Source organism: Apostichopus japonicus, chromosome 3 (genome assembly GCF_037975245.1).
Source record: "Apostichopus japonicus isolate 1M-3 chromosome 3, ASM3797524v1, whole genome shotgun sequence".
NCBI lineage: Eukaryota > Metazoa > Echinodermata > Holothuroidea > Aspidochirotida > Stichopodidae > Apostichopus > Apostichopus japonicus.
This window is the reverse complement of record NC_092563.1, coordinates 5,247,825-5,266,707: the sequence shown is the minus strand read 5'-3', so window position 1 is coordinate 5,266,707 and position 18,883 is coordinate 5,247,825. Positions and strand designations below refer to the sequence as shown.

The window sequence follows — 18,883 nt, the reverse complement described above, 5'->3', positions numbered from 1 at the left end:
GGAGGCGGAAAAAAAATTGGGGGGCTAGATCATACTAGTCTAAAGTATTTTAGTAGTAAATAGTACACAAACAATACCGTGGTTCCCGTTTAGTCCAAAGAGACATTATTTGATGTCAAAGTTACAGTAGCAGATTCGAACTGACCAGAAACGTGGTGCAAAAAGCACATGAACGTACAGGTCACTCTGTGACGTCATTGTGCGGAGTGTACCGCAATCACAATGGACTTTCCACGTATTTCTCGTAAGACAGTGAACCTGTTCTTAACTTCACCCTCCGCAAGAGTTACCTGAATACTTAGATTGAAGGGCTCGTGTTCAGTGCTCAGAAGGAAGAACAATTACACTTAAGTTGCCATTCTATTATTTTTTTCTTGGGGGGAGTGGAGGAGTAGGGGTGGAAAACAAGTTGTTTGGCAAAGAACAATCTAAAGACTTCTTTGCTGTGAGTCACGTTGTAAAGCAGAAGTTTTGTTTATGCAGTAGCAGGTATGTAGCGCTTGTGTGTAACGTGGAAAAACTGCCAATTTCTCTGACGAAGGATGATGTATCCAACAATAAATTAACACATATTAATGTTGACGTTGCACCACCCAACCAAAGATATTTTATTTCTGTGTATGATTTCGGTTGCTGTTTGTGTGTGCATGGATTTCACTGATGCAAAGAATATTAGTTACATTGCTAAGGTTCCCAATCTGATTGAAAGTGATTGAAACAGAGGGCCCTGTTTAAGTTACGTATAACATAATCTTTTTATTGGAAAGCTGATTCTGATCAGTATTGTTTGGAGAAAGAAAGAAATTAACACAACAGGAACACTAGATATAAATGACTATATGAATAAAATTGTGAATTCAGTACAATGCAGAAATTTTTTATTCTTGTTCACAATTGATTTTCAAACTCTATTGATAGTTATTTAATTTTTATATATACTAATTGTGTTCATTGAACGGAACACACCAGTCGAAGAGATGCATAATATAAGTACTGTATAAACATGAGTACAGTAAATGGTATGGTAGTCAAAGGTTTTTTGCTTGCATGGAGACCCAATATTTACCAGCTCTGACAACTCTCTCAAAATACCACTGGCTATGTAAAACAATATCTATGGGTATACTAGACTTTTGTTTACATGTACCACCTTTTTAATATTTGCCTATCATAAAATTGCAAAATTTTGAATGTAATTAACCCCAATGAGTTAGAAGAGTCAGTCATTTAGGCTCAAGTGAATGAGCTGTTTGTGGTTTTTGTTTTTGACTGTGTAAAGACACCAATCGTTTATATTCTATTTATAAGCTGCAATATGTTTGTACACAAAATCCATAAGGTTAGGTCATGTTATGACCTTTTTGTTGTGAAACAATAATTTCAACAAGCATTTCCTAAATGGAAGGAATTTCATAGTAATCTGAATGTTATTCTTCATTGTACAGTAGGTAAAATCAATTTGAAAAGTATTTGTTGCAACTTGCTGTGGTAAGCCTCTCATCTTTCTTTCTGTCTTAATGGCTGTCGTTCACTTTTGACTCAAGAGGGCATTGCGTATCTCTTTGGAAATTTGTCAAACCTTTACCGCTTTATTCTACGGCGCAAGAGTTACCTGAATAATTAGATTGAAGGGCTCGTGTTCAGTGCTCAGAAGGAAGAACAATTACACTTACGTTGCCGTTCTATTTTTTTCTTGGGGGGGGGGGGTAGGGGTGGATGACAGAAGTTGTTTTGCAAAGAACAATCCAAAGACTTCTTTGCTGTTAGTCACGATGTAAAGTAATGCCAAATATAGTTTTTTTTGTCTACAGTACTCAAGGAAGTCGTACTGTGCATGTTACACTTAGCTTAGGCTAAGTCTACCAGAACAGGAAAAACATCAGCTTTGGTGAACATTCATATTTGTACATTTTCTTGAAATGTGCTGCAACTGATTTTATCTTTTTTAATTCGTTTGTGTGTATATATAGGCCTCAACCATACTATTTAGTCTCAAAGTGCAAGCAATTGTGATCTAGGGATGTTATACGTGACTTCAAAAGAACGTAAAGGTCATAGCTTTTCTTGGGGGACATAAGTTTTATCTGCGGAATGCAAACTTTTTCGGGCAGATGAGTCCCTGGAACGCGCGTTTTGAATTCCTAGTAAACTAAAAGCACTGGCTGACATTTTTCCAATTGACTGTTTACATTTGGCCACACAAAAAACATTTGGTGTCCATAAAAAGGGTTGTGACCCCAATTTGACTACCAGGGGTGTAACATAGAGTACTAGTCCACTTTACTTTCACCAACTTATTGTAGTAATGCATTAGTGAACATTAGTGAATGTATAAGTGGTAAAATAATTATTTTGAGAGTGCAGGCAATACCAAATATAAACTTCAAAAAGTCATACCGCATCATCCTGTATTTTTTATAAAGTTTTTAAATTTCTGTCATCACAGTATGTAAAGTTGGAATCAAGGCACAGTATGAAGCATGTACAGTAGCTAAATACACAATGGCATTTCCTTATATAACTCATGGGAGATTACCAAATCAATGCTTTATATTTCAGGGTGCTCCATTTAATAACATATATCACCAATGCATGAGGTTACTTTAAACAACCAGCTAGCTGAAATTCGAAAAAATGAATGCTTGTTTGCATCTTAAGATGTCAAGAGCTCATCTGGAAAAGAAAAATAATCAAACTCTTCATTCCTACCAAAACTTATTGTGATAAAATATGATATAATCATCCTATATACAGTATACCATAAAATTACATCCAAATTGACTAATTGCATGTGTGCAATTGTAAATTGATCAAAGCCCAAAATACATGCACTGTAAATTTGAATACATGCACTATGAATTTGACAAAGTCCAAAATACATGCTTCACAAGCGTTCATAAAACAACAAAGTCCAAATACATGTTTGACAGTTTGGTTAAATGCATGCATACACCAAGTTACATGCCCAATGGACACTTATATTGCTGCGATACATGCTTAGTGTAAGGATTACACGCATGTATTCGAATACATGCATGCATAAATACATGCTTTCTGGATGCATGCATGTAAATTGCATGAAAACAGCATGTGTAGAGCATGTACATGCATGCAAATTGCATGTTTTAGCCTTTTAATACAAGATACATACAATTTACATGCAATTTACATGCAATTTGCATGCTTTAATTTGTATGAGGGTGGTCCCTCAGTGCACGTTAACAAGTTAAAGTCAATAAATTTTATTTTATAAATTCTAAAAGGTTAAAGCTCAAACAAAGGACTTGTACCTTTAACGTCATATTAATAAAAATAAAACACAAGGATAACATTTAACACCACTTGTTTGTGACCAATTCTTGTTCTGTATTTTAAACATGTCATTGGGGGCCAAAGTCTAAGTTCATGTTTTCCCGCTGAGCTTTGTGTTGCATAAGAGGAGCTGACCCGGATAATGGTATATGCATAATGATACTAATAAATATGATAAAACTTGCCTGTTTAAATGGTCATTTCTTATAAAATTAAAAGTGATTTCGAAATTGAAACATGACAGATAGAAGTGTGTCATCGGGCTTTACAACATATCCAAATTCATGTTGTGCCTTTAGTCAATTGAGTGTATATTTAGTAATTTCCTCGTCATCTCTATGTCTCGCTAAATATTTAATTGCAAAACACAAACTGTATCAGTAGGTAGGCTTTAATCGTTACGGTCACGTGACGAACGTTACATTTAATTAAGTCGCTTTACATCCGAAAATGGTTTGTGACACTCATTCAAATGAAGTTTTCCTTCACTTAAATAGTAATTTCTTGCAAATACAAAATATGCAATCTTTCCAAGTTTCCCTCTTGAGCAAACATCTCGCTCACCAGGTCTTCATGCACTGACCTCTTAAATGTCAACCTTCGTGGTTCGAATCCCGGTGGAGGCTGAAAGTTTTTTCACTGTTCTTGATTTTCCAACTCATTACAATTTTCATATATATATATATATATATATATATATATATATATATATATATATATATATATATATATATATATATATACCATTCCCCTTTTCTCTTCACAAGTACATATATTGCCCTTTCACATAACCACTTGTTCTCTTTTCCTTATCTCCCAACCCCCCCTCCCCTACCCTTAGCATTGACATTCAAACCAAACAGCTATACATACCAGTTGAAAATGAAGCTATTACATAACTTTGCCATGAGGTGGTAGAGTTATTTGCTAAGTTTGATCGAATTGACGTCACAGATCTGTCCACAGGTCTTACCGCTTGTTTAAGGCTAACGTCTGAGGAACTTCCCTCTTTCGCAAGGGCGTAGGAACCGGGGGGCTGGGGGGGGCGCCAGCCCCCCCCCAGTGAAAAATATGGGGGGGGGCGGAAGTATCGTTCCGCCCCCCCGCTCCGCAAGTCAGAAAACCCCTTTTTCATTTCCAAATGAGAAAAAAATCTCATTTGAAGCACCAAATTGCATCTAAGGCCAGGTGAAAATGCAAAATTCTTTACAAAATGGAGTGGGTGTTGAAGTGTGCTATATTGCACCAAATTGCATCTGAGGCCACCTGGAAATGCAAAAAAATTCCAAAGGGGAGGGGGACACCCCCTCCCCTTAGACCCCTCCCCCAGGCCGGCCATCAGTCTTCAGCCCCCCCCCCACTCAAAAGTACCTTCCTACGCCACTGCTCTTTCGAGTTGCTTCCATTGCGGTCTAAGGTCTGACGTGGTTTTATGCCCTTTTCAGCATTTCCTGAGAAGATAGGATATTGTGTTACAATTTTACTGATCTTTTAGATCATTACGGGAAGGTCTGTTCCAAAATAACACCAATGATTTACGAAACATTTTGCTGCGAAAATGGAATACTGAAATTTAAGTTTGATTGAATACAAAGTTGACAATGTTATCTATGTGCTATCTAATAAATCGACAAATTGTATCACTTTATATATATATATATATATATAATTATATAATTATATATTTATATACATATATATATATATATATATATTTATATATATATATATATATATATATTTATTTATATAGCACTGGATTGGGGCATATGTTTACACCCTTCTAAGTGGGGTATATCGGTTGCCTTTTGGGACATGTGACCAAACACCATGTTAGGGGTGTCATGTTGTACCTTGTATACCACTTGTCAAATACTAGGGGGTATATGATGGCAATACTATTTAGGGGTTATTCTATAGCCCATAGGGGAACGGTATATCCATTTCGGTTAACATATGCCCAGAACGCTTTTCATATCCCATTTTCGGGGTGTTTGTTTACCACCATACATTTAGTGTTAGTATATATGGCACCAATGCTATCAAGGTATATATCTGGTGTGAAAGTAACAAATAATGCAATCGATAAGGGAGGACGCTCCAAATATGTTTTGCATTGGTTCACTGCATGCCAAGGGGGGGGGGGGGAGGTGCGTGCGAGGCGGTGGAAGGTGAGGCAGGGGGAAAGGTTAGTAGGAGGTGGTGGAAGGTGTGTGCGAGGTAATGGAAGGTGGGTGCAAGGCGGTGGAAGGTGAGTGGGTGGGGGAAAGGTGCGTGGGAGGGGATGGAAGATGGGTGAAAGGGGGTGGAAGGTGAGGCAGGGGTTGGAAGGTGGGTGCGATGCAGTGAGAGGAGCGTGCGAGGCGTGAAATGTGAGTGTAAGGGGGGAGGTGTGTGCGAGGAGATGGAAGGTGCGTGTGAGGCGGTGGGAGGTGAGGCAGGGGGAAGGAGAGTGGGATGGGGTGAAGGTGAGTGCTAGGGGGGAAGGTGAGGCAGGGGGGAAGGTGAGTGGGAGTGGAAGGTGTGTGCGAGGTTGTGAGGGGTGTGTGTGAGGCGTTGGAAGGTGAGTGCGAGGGGGAGGTGAGTACGAGGGGAGGGAAGGTGCATGCGAGGCGGTGGAAAGTGATTTGGGGAGGTGAGTGCAAGGTGAGTGGGAGGAGGTAGAAGGTGTGTGTGAGGCGGTGGAAGGTGCTGGACACACAGGGGAGTGGTGTAACACTACAAATAGGCACAGTTATCGGTGAAATATCCAGGAATACTAACTATGACATTAATGTACCCGTTACCAAAGACGAAAGGAAGGGTAACACACCCCCTCCCCTTATTTCCATGAAAAACAAAGGGAAATGATTCACAGCCCCACCCCCCCCCCCCCCAACAAAAATGGGGTGTATGTTAACCAATATATATATTAAGTGTTATCAGCTATCTCACTTATGTTTGTAAGGTTTAAATCTGGGGTAAAGAAACAAAATTATGCAACCGATATAGGTGGCAGCTCCCAATGTGCTTCTATATAGCAGTGGTGGTTGGAGCGGGGGGGGGGGGTTGGGAGTAAGGGTGGTGACTGGACACAAAGGGGATAAAGTAGTGAAGTGTTGAAACAGTACAGTATAATCAAAGCTATTGTAGTGAAATTTCCTGGAATACTAACTTTGTTGCAATGTACAGGTAACCCATTGACAATAGGTAGGGTAGGACACCATGTCCCATTAACTGCATGCAAAGCAAAGGGAAAATATTCACAATCCTTACAAATGGGGTGTATGTTAACCTCTAATTATATATATATAGATATATATATATATATATGTATATATATAGTGTTATCAGATATGGCATTAATGTTTTAAAGGTATATATCTGGTGTAAAGGAAAGAAATGCAATAGATAAGGGAGGCAGCTCCCAATAGTATTTTGCATTGCTTCACTGCACTCAAGGGTTGGAGGAGGGGGAGGTTAGGGTGGGGCTGGACACAAGGGAGAAAATGTATCAAAGTTGTGTAACATATATATAGGCAAAGTTATTGTAGTGAAATATCCTACAAAACTACCTTTGATGTAATGTACAGGTTACAAATAAACAAAAGGAAGGCCAGCACACCCCTCCCATTAACAGCATGAATAATTAAAGAGCAATAATTCACAGCCCCCCCAAAATAGGTTGTATGATAACCTCTACATACATTTAGCATTTGAAGATATAGCATTAATGTTGTAGGCTGGTCTTTATCTGGTGTGAGAAACACAATTATGCAATTATTTAGGGAAGAAGCTCCCAATGTGTTTTTGCATTGATTCACTGCATGCTAGGAGGAGAGGATGGGTAAGGGTGGGTCCTGGACACAAAGGGTAAAATGTTTTAGAGTGGTGTAACATCATATATAGGCAAAGTTATATGTGACATTATCCTGGAATACTAACTTTGTGCAGGTAACCCATCAACGAAAGGAAAGGCAGCACACCCCCTTTCCCTTGGTTGCATAAAAAACAAATGGAAATGATTCACAGCCCCCCCCCCCCTCTCCACCAAACAAGGGGTGTATATTAATCTCCACATATATTTAGTGGTATCAGATTTAGCACTTATGCTTTGAAGGTCTATATCTGGTGTGAAAGAAGAAAACGGGGAAGGTGTTTTGGAGTTGGGTAACATTAGTAAATGAAATATCGAACACTGTTAACGGGTGGACAGGCTTTTTACCTCCCCCTTTTTGCAAGACAGATACATTGGTTCACTGCATACCAGGGGTGAAGGATGTGTAAGGGCAGCGATTAAGAGAAAGAGGAAGATGTTTTGGAGTAGGTTCATTTAGTTTACAAATGGTATAAGTGAAATATAAAGGACTGCAACAGCCTTGACCTCAATGGGCAGGTCAGCCACAGAAAAGGAAGGGTGAGACATAACACCTCTCCTTAGGTACAAAAAGCCATGGTAAATTGAACAATTTTCCAGCCCCTCTCCAATAGTATAGGGTGCAATCATGGAAAAATAAAACAAATGAAGTTGTAAGTACTTGTTCCAAATGAGAAGAAGTGTTAAAACTTTGAAAAAAACACACTTCTCTCATCTAAATGTAAAAAAAACACACAAGGATTGGGAAATGTACTGCAAAGAGAATTAACCACATTTTCCATATTGTTCGGTCTGGTTGCCTGCATAATCTACAAAAGATTACAAAAGCACAAATGAAGACATACTACATGCTATTTTAATTTTCACATTGTATTAGCGTACACAAAGGGTGTGATATAATCCAAGAGGATTGAATGCAAAGCGTTTGGAATTGCAACATGTTACATAATATTTCAATTGTGAGTTAACCATATTCAAAAGTAGGACAGGTGGATGAACCATTAATGAATGGGTCTATTATGCATATAGGACACTACCAGTTTGTGACAGTTCACTTTAAACAATACCTGAAACAGAGGATTGCATCACTATGAAATGTTTAAGGCAGAACTCTGGCCTTGAAATCTTTTAGTACTGGTACCACAAAATAGCGGAAAATGAGCCTAACTTGTTTCCGTCTGTCTTTTGTATATATGTTGTATTTTATCTTTGATTTCACGCTCTCAGGTTGCCTTCCTTAACCTGCAAACCTTTGGGTAAAATGTTTATCAGTGAATCTGGCTCCACAGGACCACTTAGGCTTGACTTCAATGCCTTTTATCCTACATAAATTTGTGAATGTCTTTGAACATGGGATTGTCAGTGCAGGCCATAAAAGTCCTAGTGTATGTGTGCTAGACTGAGTAATACTCCAGCTACTTGGAATAATTAGACAACACTGCTTAAAGGGTAATTTTCCAGACAGCTATTTCCATATCAATTGTTAACTGTACTGCTAAAAGTGCATACATGATCCTTAACATACCAATCATGAAGGCACTTTCAGTGTGCATTTTATTAAAACAAATTGCATCTGAATGGTGGGACTATCTATATCATATTGTTAAGTTACTCTCAATATTGACTTTCACAGAAGGTTTGGTGATTTCTTTTCATGCGAAGGTGATCAAAGATGGCTACACTGAACACAGTATGCATGGAATGAAGAATTCCAATATATACCAGTATATGCTATTACTTTAACATTAAGTGAAGTACATGGTGGCTACAGCACAACATGCATGAAATGAAGAATTCCAATGTTTGACAATATGTCTGGTTATTTTCATGCAAAGGAGGTCAAAGATGACTACAAAACTGAATAGAATGCATGAGATAATTAATTTCAATGTGTGACAGTATGAACATTAAAAAAAAATATGCAAAATGTTTTTAACTATGGCTACAACACTGAATGAAAATGTTATATATTTTTAGGAAAATTCATTTAAACAATTGGAGTGAACAATGCAAAAGCAGCTCCAGAGATCAAAATGTTCCAATGAAAAATGAAGATTAACATAGGGTAATTTCATTACAATAATTCAATACAATTCAATATAACAATTCAAATTTTAGAATGAAGGCAACTGTACTGGTGATAACTAGCTAAACCCTTTTTTTACAGTCTCTTTCCTTTCCAATGTGACATATTCATGCCACTATTAAAAAAGGGAAACTAGACAAAAACTCTCTAATACAAAGGTATTGTGTACATATTGTTTGTTGAACAATAAGTAAAGTTAAACGAATAATTCGTTTAAAAATTTAACTATGAATATTTTTTTGACAGCTTTGACTTATAAGATTTTCTTTCGTTAAAAGCTTTTGTTTTTAGAAGAAGACCTTTCTCTTCAAAGTAGTAACCGAAGGCAATATCTCTCTGTTTTCTACCAAAAAGTCTGACAGCTCTTTCCTTCCTGCAGAGATAAAAAGAATATCTATTGAATTTGGCATAGTAATATGTATATATATATATATATTTATATATATATGTATACCTAATGCAACATATGTACATTAGGTAGTAGTGTTTAACTTATCTACCATTATATTATAAACAATGTGTTAAATAGTGGATAAAGTATGTTTAGACATAGTGAGTCAGTGCAGCAGTTAGTGCATGGTTTATTTGTGAAAGATTACCTGGCAAGCAGCCACAGCCTCCAGATCCCTCTTCAACGATGTACTTCATGAACCTTGACTGAACCAGATCCGTGGTTGTCTTTGTCCACTTTTGTCTTGTTCCTGGAACATGAAGAAGACATTAGTATCAATGGTCAACATACGCTTATATGCAGTTATTACACATTTAAGCAAATTACATATAGGTGTTATGAAATCCTCAGCTAAGACAGTGCTATAAATTTCTCCTAGTACATATTGCCTTTGCCAGCCATCATACATAGGAACACTAACAGCTGATGTGACCAATCAACAAGTTCCGGTTACTGAAAGTACATTCCATGTAGAACTGTAAATTGGTGATATCAACTACAATATATGTACAAAGTGTAATCCTGTACTATTAAGAGTTGCAGCTCTTATAGGTAACAACTCCACATGATGGTGTCTATTATTGAATTCCATCTCAGCTAGTACATCTTAAATGAATTAAGATTTTTGTATCAAGCAGATGATATGAGACTAATTAATGGGTGATTCTACCCTAACTTGAGAGTCAAGACCACCAGTCTCATGTTTACAAAGTAATCATCTGCTAGAAACTGTCCAAATAGTAGCAATCTACAGCAGCTTTTTGAATCTTTAATAGCAAATCCATAAAACACTAAGACAAGTAAACACTATGCAAAACACTCACCTTTCTTACAATGCTTCTTCAATGGTAATCATCTGAATCAGTGCCAGGTCTTCATCATCACTGTCACCTAAACATGGTAAATATTTGTACAGTATGTAACCTTTAAAGTAGATATTCACTTATACAACACTGCATGTTAATTCAAGCAAAATAATCATTATTTGCCATAACAAACTTGATTGCAGATCCTTTCCCTTCAGTTTTGTAAGAAATTTCATATTTCATCTTGAATGCCTTGCTATGCTTCCCAGGAAAGTTGATCAATTTAAAGGGTAACATTTATTTTCACTTTAACTAAATGTGCCCAAAATTGTTAACTATTTTTTAATCACTATGTTTAAGTTCCGAGGCTATAATTCACGAGGAGCATACAGTATATGTTAGAAGACACACATACTTGTGCTTAAAGGATTGGTTCAGTTGTCATACATGTTTATGTAATATGAAAGAGGACAACAAAAGAAACACAATGGTGAAAAAACTATTCAAATTTTTTTTTCGGTTAAAGAGATATTCAAATGTAAAGTTTTATCGGATTGTGTAGAAACTGCTGAAATCTGACTAGCTGTGATGTCACATCCTCACATTCCTGAAAAGTCTTTGTTTTTTTCTCTAAATATTTTGTGAGATTCATGACTTTCAACCAAAAGATATGTCAGGAGATCTCATATTTGTCAGAGGAAGTATTTGAGATTAAACATCTGAAGAATTTTGATTATATTATTTTCAAATGTGTTAAAAATGTAAATAATTTTTAAAGAAATATATTCACAAATGTTAAGGAAGTGAGGATGTGACGTCACACCCTCACAGTAAGTCTTTCTACACAAGTCGTTTTTAAAAAATAATTTGATATCTTCAAAGTGTCATATCTCTTTAACAGAGCATGCTATCATGGTAGTTTCTTCACTGTTCTTTTTGTCTTTTTGTGTTCTTTCATACAAAATAGGCATGTCAAACACCTGAAACAATCCTTTAAATTATCCTTTAATTATCCTTTAATGTAAATATTCTGTTGTGAAGTGAGTCAGAAGTGTGCCTAAAAGGTATCATTTGAAATGGGTTGTACATCTAATGTCCATCTTTCTTTGGGACGGTTTCTGTGATAGTTGAAATCGATGGCTGCAAGTACTTTCTCGCCACATATCCAACGTAGCTGTGATAAAGAATGACAAAGTTTGGGGTCATATGTTGATAATTAAGTTTGATTATGCAAATTTATATGAGGGTTTCTTTGCCAGAATATATTTCATAGTCATATTTACTGTTTCAGTAATTGTGTTTGCAAGCAGTTGTCTTACCATGTACACAAGTACACACACATACAATGTAAGCAACAACCAACAGAAAAGAAAGATTGCTATTTAGTACTTTGATCTGTGATATTCTGTCTGTCATAGATCTGTGATATTGGGAAGGCCTATCAAATGTTAGAAATAATGAGTAGGCCGACATCAATTTAATTATCTTCTTGTGGGTTTTTGGAGAACGCAAAATACTATAAAAGAACGAAATAAGGTCTCTTTGCCATTTGTAGAAATGTAAGGCTAACAGTGATGTTAACTGCACTAGGTAAGAAGTTATAGACACGAAAGTCATTTGAAAGCTTTAGATAACAGATTCGCGCAGTAACAGTTAAATTGATTCCCTAGCTGCACAAAATTAGGTTAGTAAGGAACAGCCTAGTAGTACAATATTCCTATCCAACTCCGAGTCCTTGTTGAATACCCTAGCCGACCGTGGTGGTTGCAATTCATGATCGTCTAGACTATACAACTAGACTAGGCCCATATCAGATATTCAGGCCAAGCCTTTGGCTATAGTTACGGTATTATAGATACTTTTACCATGTGTCCTGACACCAACTAAGATTACGTGAATGTAACTTGTAAGGCTATCAACAGCCTTACCGTAATTGAATCGGTAATGAAAGTTATTTGACTTACCTAGGCCTAAGCTACTTCGACTGCGGGATTGCAACCACCGACATTCTTCAGCGCTTTCCAGTTTTCGAAAGAATCTACCAGAGAGATTTGCTGTCTTGTTTCAATTCATTCTCCTAGTCCTACGTTGCTTTGTAGAGCTAGAAACAATTTCGATGTGCATTTCGAGTAGACTGTGTGCCGGTGTAGCAGTACAAACCGTCGCAAATATTCCATATTCAGTATATACTGTCCCAGTCCCACTGGGACAGTTTATACTAAATTTACCAGTACATTTAGTCTCCCGGACCTTTTGTACAAGGCCATTTGGTACAGACTGTCTCCCAGGACAGTTTGTGCTATGATGAAACGAGGGGGGACATTATTTGTTGGTCGCATATTTTGTTGTAAATTGTGTCCCCCTGAACACTATGTCCTCATTAGCATGCACGTTCGAGTAGCAAAAATTTAATTTGTAATGGACTCTGTCAGTATCCGTATTATTAGCAAACTGTCGCATTTCGCCTTCCGTATATTTAGCAGTAAAGTCGGGCGACAACTTAAAATGGAAAAGCTAGCAGAAAACGCGAGACAAATTGCGGATATTCTAAGAGATGAGAGCTATTCAATTGGGTTTACAACAATAAAACAGAGAAGGATCTTACGGAGACAAAGTCAGTCTTTCAGACTGGCTGAAAATGGAACTCTTGCGTACCGAAATTGAAGGAAAGTTTGGCAATCTAGGGCTTCTCAACTCGCCCAAATCGAGGCAGCTCATACTGACTACTGACATCTACAGTATAAGGTAATGTCTGTAACTTACAGTATAGGATACACAATATGGTATTGGTTGTTAAATGGCGAACGGTCATTCCACAGTTAAACTATAACCAGGCCTCTAGGACTGATTGGTGCACAAATCATGATATTCTTTTACCACGTTTGGTTAGTTGTAAAAACTCATTCGCAAAAGTCAAGCAATTGTTTATGCAACATTATAGTCAGTTGTATGCTTGAGCAAAGTTGTAAGTGCATGAACAAAGTTATTAGGGCCCATTTCTTTACGTTTTGTTTACCCAATTGTCTTAACAAATTTTTGTGAAAATTATTATAAATTTCTACCTTTTATCGCACTGCCTATCAAAAAAGATAACAACAGACTACTAAAGCTTACAGAGCTAGTCTGGTTTGCATGCATGGGACACTATAAAATGCAATTATTGGACTATAGCATATTGCCTAGCCTACTTCTAGGCTATTTAATTTTGGTTGGTAAGAACAGATATTGAAGGCCTGATAGTACTTTTTTAGGTGTGGCACATTCTCTACATGCCAAACCTCACTGCAGAAGAAAAATCCTTAAGATATCTGTAGACCCAAAATCCAAATAGTGGCCATTCAATATGTACAATAATGGGATTCCATTTCAAACACCGATATAGAGTTGTAATCCAATTTTAAGGCACTTCAGCCCATATATTTGTGTGTTTGTTTGTTTTTCTGTTTTTTATTGGGGGGGGGGGTTGCAAAAAAAAACATGATATCTCCATGATCATGAATTTTCTCATCTCTTTGAAGGTATTCATCTTTGCATAGATAAACCAGACAACAGACTATGTCTAGATTCTATTGGAAAACTATCAACGTTGATGTAACAAGTTATGTTCAACAGGATGTCAAAGCGTCATTGTCCTGCAGACCTACGAACAAGTCTCCATAGCATTCCTGTAACTGGATTATGGAAACAGGTAAATTCTCAATCTGTTTTAATTGCACAGGATGTCCGCAGTATGCAGTGAAGGTTAAGTATAGTTAGTGTCACTCTTTCTGGACAAATTTAACATTTACAAGTTTAAAGGTAGTCTGAATTGGCCCTAAATTTTGGCCATTTTAATTGCTACAAGTTTTCAAAAGTACTTTCCTGGGGGTACTAAACCTTTAAATTGTGCTCAGACATTCTAAATGATGACACTAGATGATTGAATGTCCCAGTGAGGTAAATTTCCTCCAGGGAAATAAACATACTTAAAGAATTTTGTCCATGTAGTGAAAATTTGGCATATTTAGGGCCTATACAGCATACCTTTAAGCCACACTCTAGCCTAACTGCAGAGCAACCATCAATATAGGCATATAATTGTAAGTTGCAAAAAGTGGCGTATCATTTTTCTGGTTTAGTGGTTGAAGAGATTGTAAATGTATAGTACAGTATGGTTTAAGTTACATTTTCATGTTTGCAAGGTAAAAATAATTGGCCTAAATCCACCAACAACCTGTTTCGATCAGATATCCCACTGTATTTATCTAGATCTGTGTACAGAATGAAGAAAAGGAATAGAACAACAGTCAAGGCAAAGCCTGCAACTTGTAAATGTTTTTGAAATTAGCACCTAAATGCTGTCTTCTTTCTTCACAGGTTGGTGTAGATCTTATTGGTCCTCTACCAGTGACAGCTGCTAAGCGACTGTACATAATAACACTGTCTGACTTCTATTCAAAGTGGCCTGAGACTAAGGCAGTGCCTGACTAGACTGCAGCATCAACTTCTGATTGCATTACTGATGTGATGATGAGGTAAGCATGTCTTAAAAAGTGAATAATTTTCTGTAGTTAGTTCCAATATGAATGGCATCATATCTGTTATTTTTACCATGCAAATAACTTGTAGTGCATGGCAGAATGCTGTGTTTGAGTATAAATTATATCCAAATAGGTATTAAGCATACAGAAAGGTCACGAAGGTAGGTGAGAACCGAGAAAGTGAACTGTAAATCTTTGCAGGTTAAGTCCCCATTAACAAGTTATATGCACATAGTTTTTGTTCTATATTTACTTGCAAAGGTTCCACCTCTGGTTCTTAAGTAGCATATAGCCTGACAATTGTCGTCATTTGATTTACATCCCCAAAAAGTGATTTTAGCTGGACATGTTTCACTGCAGCAGACACAGTTTATTTGTTCAAACAAATGATGAGTAAATAATTAAGACCACATTCCACAGCTAGACACCACCTATTGTGTGTTGTTTTTCAAAAAGGTGTTGGACAGTTTGATATTGTAACCACAGGGAACTTATTTATTTAGAAAGTGTGAACTTATTACTACTTGGCGTTTTGGTACCATTTCTCTGTTAGGTCCGTTGTGGAAAATCGCTAAATGTGTTTGTGTGTTTGGTGGGGGATATTTCCTGAAACCTGGGAGAGGGACCCCTTTTTCTTTGGCAAAATAAGGCAATGTTTAGGTCTCTTGATGCAAAATGTATAATAGTACATTTTACTATATTAATGGTAAGCTAACATTATTTGTTTTTGCATTTGGGTCATACAGAGGGTGTTTTGAACCCCCATGGATCCTGATTCCGGACAATTATGTTTGATCGGCATTAAACAGTCATACCATGCACACATACATCAATAGAGCACCAAAAGGCATCAAACTTCTGTTGTATCCTAGCTTACTCTAATTTGATAAATTTCTGATATTAAATTTAATTAATATGTCACAAATGTTGTATTGGCTCATGTGGTTAAAACTTTTCAGGTTTGGTAGTGAACTGTACAATATAGCGCCAAAATTATGACATGCAATCTCCAATTAAAAAAATGGACCCAGTATTCCCATAAACATGTAAGTGTCACAATAAAAGATCATCCATTTAACTCAATGCCTAAGCATAGTTCAGTTGTACACTATACAGTCTACACTTAACCAATATGGTGAATGTTAATTATCTTTGTAGTGGAGCTTACACATAACTTTCAAGATGATAATTTATTTTATATATGACTTACAGTGTGGCATTCACTACTCATAATATTGCGTTCAACTTTTATTTTGCACAGATTTGGTTGTACTGATATCTCATCCCTGACCACCAATGGAGGGAGTATGTATGGAGTTAACAGAAGACATGTCTAGACGATTTTCTTAGCAGTTAACTTGTTACCGACAATAATCTTGTCTTTCACTCTAACATATCATGAGAGAAAACTTCGTCCGCTGCTATACGTTTAAGCAAAGACAGGCCATTGACTTTTCACTGCCAGTCGTTCGGTGGAAATCCATATATTTGCAGTTCAAGTTGAAGGGATGTGACGCTCGAAATTCTTTATCACCTCATTACTTCATTAAAAACAAATAAGAAGGCGTGTTTCTTGGTTCTGGAAATTGTGTTCAAGATAAGTTCTCATAGTAAAACATATAACCGACCATATTCTTCTTCCTGTTGTAACTTTTGCTGTTATGGATTTCTGTGTAAGTCTTAATGAAAAACCTGTTGGATACATGAGAATCACCTATTTTATTTGTAATTTACAATCAAGATTAAACTTTTGATGGTATCAAGTTGCACATTAAAGCATTATATAGGTAATCCCTACTGTTCAAGGGGGGCAATTCGAATAGGGAAACTTCTGCATGGTTTTATTGAGGTCTTTACCAAACTCTTAAGAGTATGTTCTTCATGTGGATTATGAGAGTTTCAAGTACATATTGTTTAAAGAAGAGTGACAGTAGTATATCATTCTAATCAAGCAATACCTCACTGCTTGGAGGATGCTCTAGAAAGCATGGATTATCTTTAGTTGCATCAGAGCTACAAAGGGAGAGTCATCATTCCAGTTAAATTTCCCCATGCAGGGGGTAGGAAGTGGGGGTGGGCACACAACATCAGAGGGACATTTTCTCATTCCACAACCACCACTCGATATGCTATAAACCGATACACACCGGCCATATCACTTAAATATATATGATGTGTTAGTATGTTATCAATACTATTTATTGAGATTGTAAATTGTTATAAAAAATATATGGGATGCCATTTTAAAATAGCATGTACAGACAGTGCCCCCCCCCCCCCTTACCCGGCTCCTACCTCCCTGATCCGATGTATAATCATTTTTCACTCTTTGCCTAGTCTGATATAGATTCAGAATATTGTGTTTGTGCATGACTATCATCCAATTTCATGTTTTGATTTTTACTATATTAACTTTCTTTGAACAAACTTTTCTCTACAAGATTGACATATTTAAAGTGTGAGTCAAAAAATCTAGCATATTGCATCCTACTCTGTCCTATTTGCTTTATTATTTTCCTTGTTTGGCTTTGTTTTGTTTCCTGTATGTTTGCAACTCTTTTGAAGAGGATATCGTTCTAATATATCTTCTAGTTTGAACCACTTTTGTCCAATAAAAAACATTCATAATAAGAATCAACGAACCTTTAATCACTGGAATTTCCTAGAATGCCATTTGTCTATACAAATGAATATTTGCTACGGGGCTTAGGGGGCAGGGGGAATGGCCCTCCACCTTGTTGAGAGGTAGAAAACCTTGACTCGACGATTGAGTGACAAAAATAAGGAAGGGTAAAAAAGTAAACAATAAAGTAGTAATGAAAGTCAATAAATAGGTGTCAAGCCCATACGGAGAGGGTTGGGGTAGTATTGAAATTTTCAAGGTCAGAGAAATCTTCCAGCTACTTCATGGTTGTTATTAGCAAACAAAACTATTTTGGAAATCATCACAGATAGGTCACAGACTTAAGAAGACCCCTCCCCAGGACACACATTCAATAACTTACCTTCCTAGCTCCCCCCCCCCCTCCATATCCTTGCACTCAAAATTATGTGTATGGGCCTGGGTTTTGCATACAGCGTTGCCGATTTCGTTTAGGATGTAACTTGACAACACCCTCGGTTCCCGTCCTATAATGAGCTTTACGCACGGATGAAATTTCATATTGGCTAGGCAACTCTCGTAGACCCATGAAGTACAGTTACCATACTTGCCAAATCTTACCCACTGTATGTTAGGGAAATACGGCAACAATGAAGTTTGGACTCCTTAAGTTCGTAATATTTTACCTCTGCAATTATCATTTTTTGTTGTAGCTGTTGCATTCCCTATCCCGTACCCGCCCTCCGTTGGGGGGGGGGGGGGAGTTAGGTTTATACTATCTCTCCCTCTGTAAAGATGACTTTGAACTCAATGTAGTTGCCGAATACAACATGCAACATAAACGGAGGATGAAATAGCAGCAATCACAACAAAAACATGATTAACATCTTCTACAGATGGAAGACTTGTTTCTTTTTTTTGTTGTCCCGTTCTATATTTTTGTTTTGCAGCAACGCACAACGTCTCATTTATTTCCTGTAACATTTAACTCTGATGTATGCATCTGCTCTAATTATTGATATAATGAACTCAATTGCCTTTTGAATGTCGAAATGCTTAAATTTTATGTGGGACAAAATATGCTATGAAGTATTTGCGGACATTCTGTACCAGGACATTTCGTCCGGCGGGACTATATTTGCTGTGAGGTGGGGACACAATTTTCAGCAGATAATGTCCGACCGGACTAAATATGCTGGTACAAATTGTCCCCGCGGACACTTTGTACAGGGGGACACTCTGTACTGTCA

General features: G+C 37.1%; 2 protein-coding genes and 2 long non-coding RNA genes across 5 annotated transcripts in view; 2 read left to right on the top strand and 2 right to left on the bottom strand.

Annotated features, from left to right (window-relative positions):
• The window catches only part of LOC139961170 (uncharacterized), a 176,080-nt gene that overhangs the window by 105,667 nt on the left and 51,530 nt on the right, over window positions 1-18,883 (bottom strand). The gene's annotated exons all lie outside the window — the stretch shown is intronic.
• The window catches only part of LOC139961222 (uncharacterized), a 70,480-nt gene that overhangs the window by 20,593 nt on the left and 31,004 nt on the right, over window positions 1-18,883 (top strand). The window lies entirely within an intron of this gene.
• LOC139961193 (interferon-induced very large GTPase 1-like) overlaps window positions 1-18,883 on the bottom strand; it is a 38,727-nt gene that overhangs the window by 12,946 nt on the left and 6,898 nt on the right. The gene's annotated exons all lie outside the window — the stretch shown is intronic.
• On the top strand, window positions 13,069-17,541 carry LOC139958391 (uncharacterized). The gene is made up of 4 exons (XR_011789776.1): window positions 13,069-13,256; window positions 14,030-14,199; window positions 14,868-15,025; window positions 16,293-17,541. It is a non-coding gene; the product is annotated as an uncharacterized lncRNA (long non-coding RNA).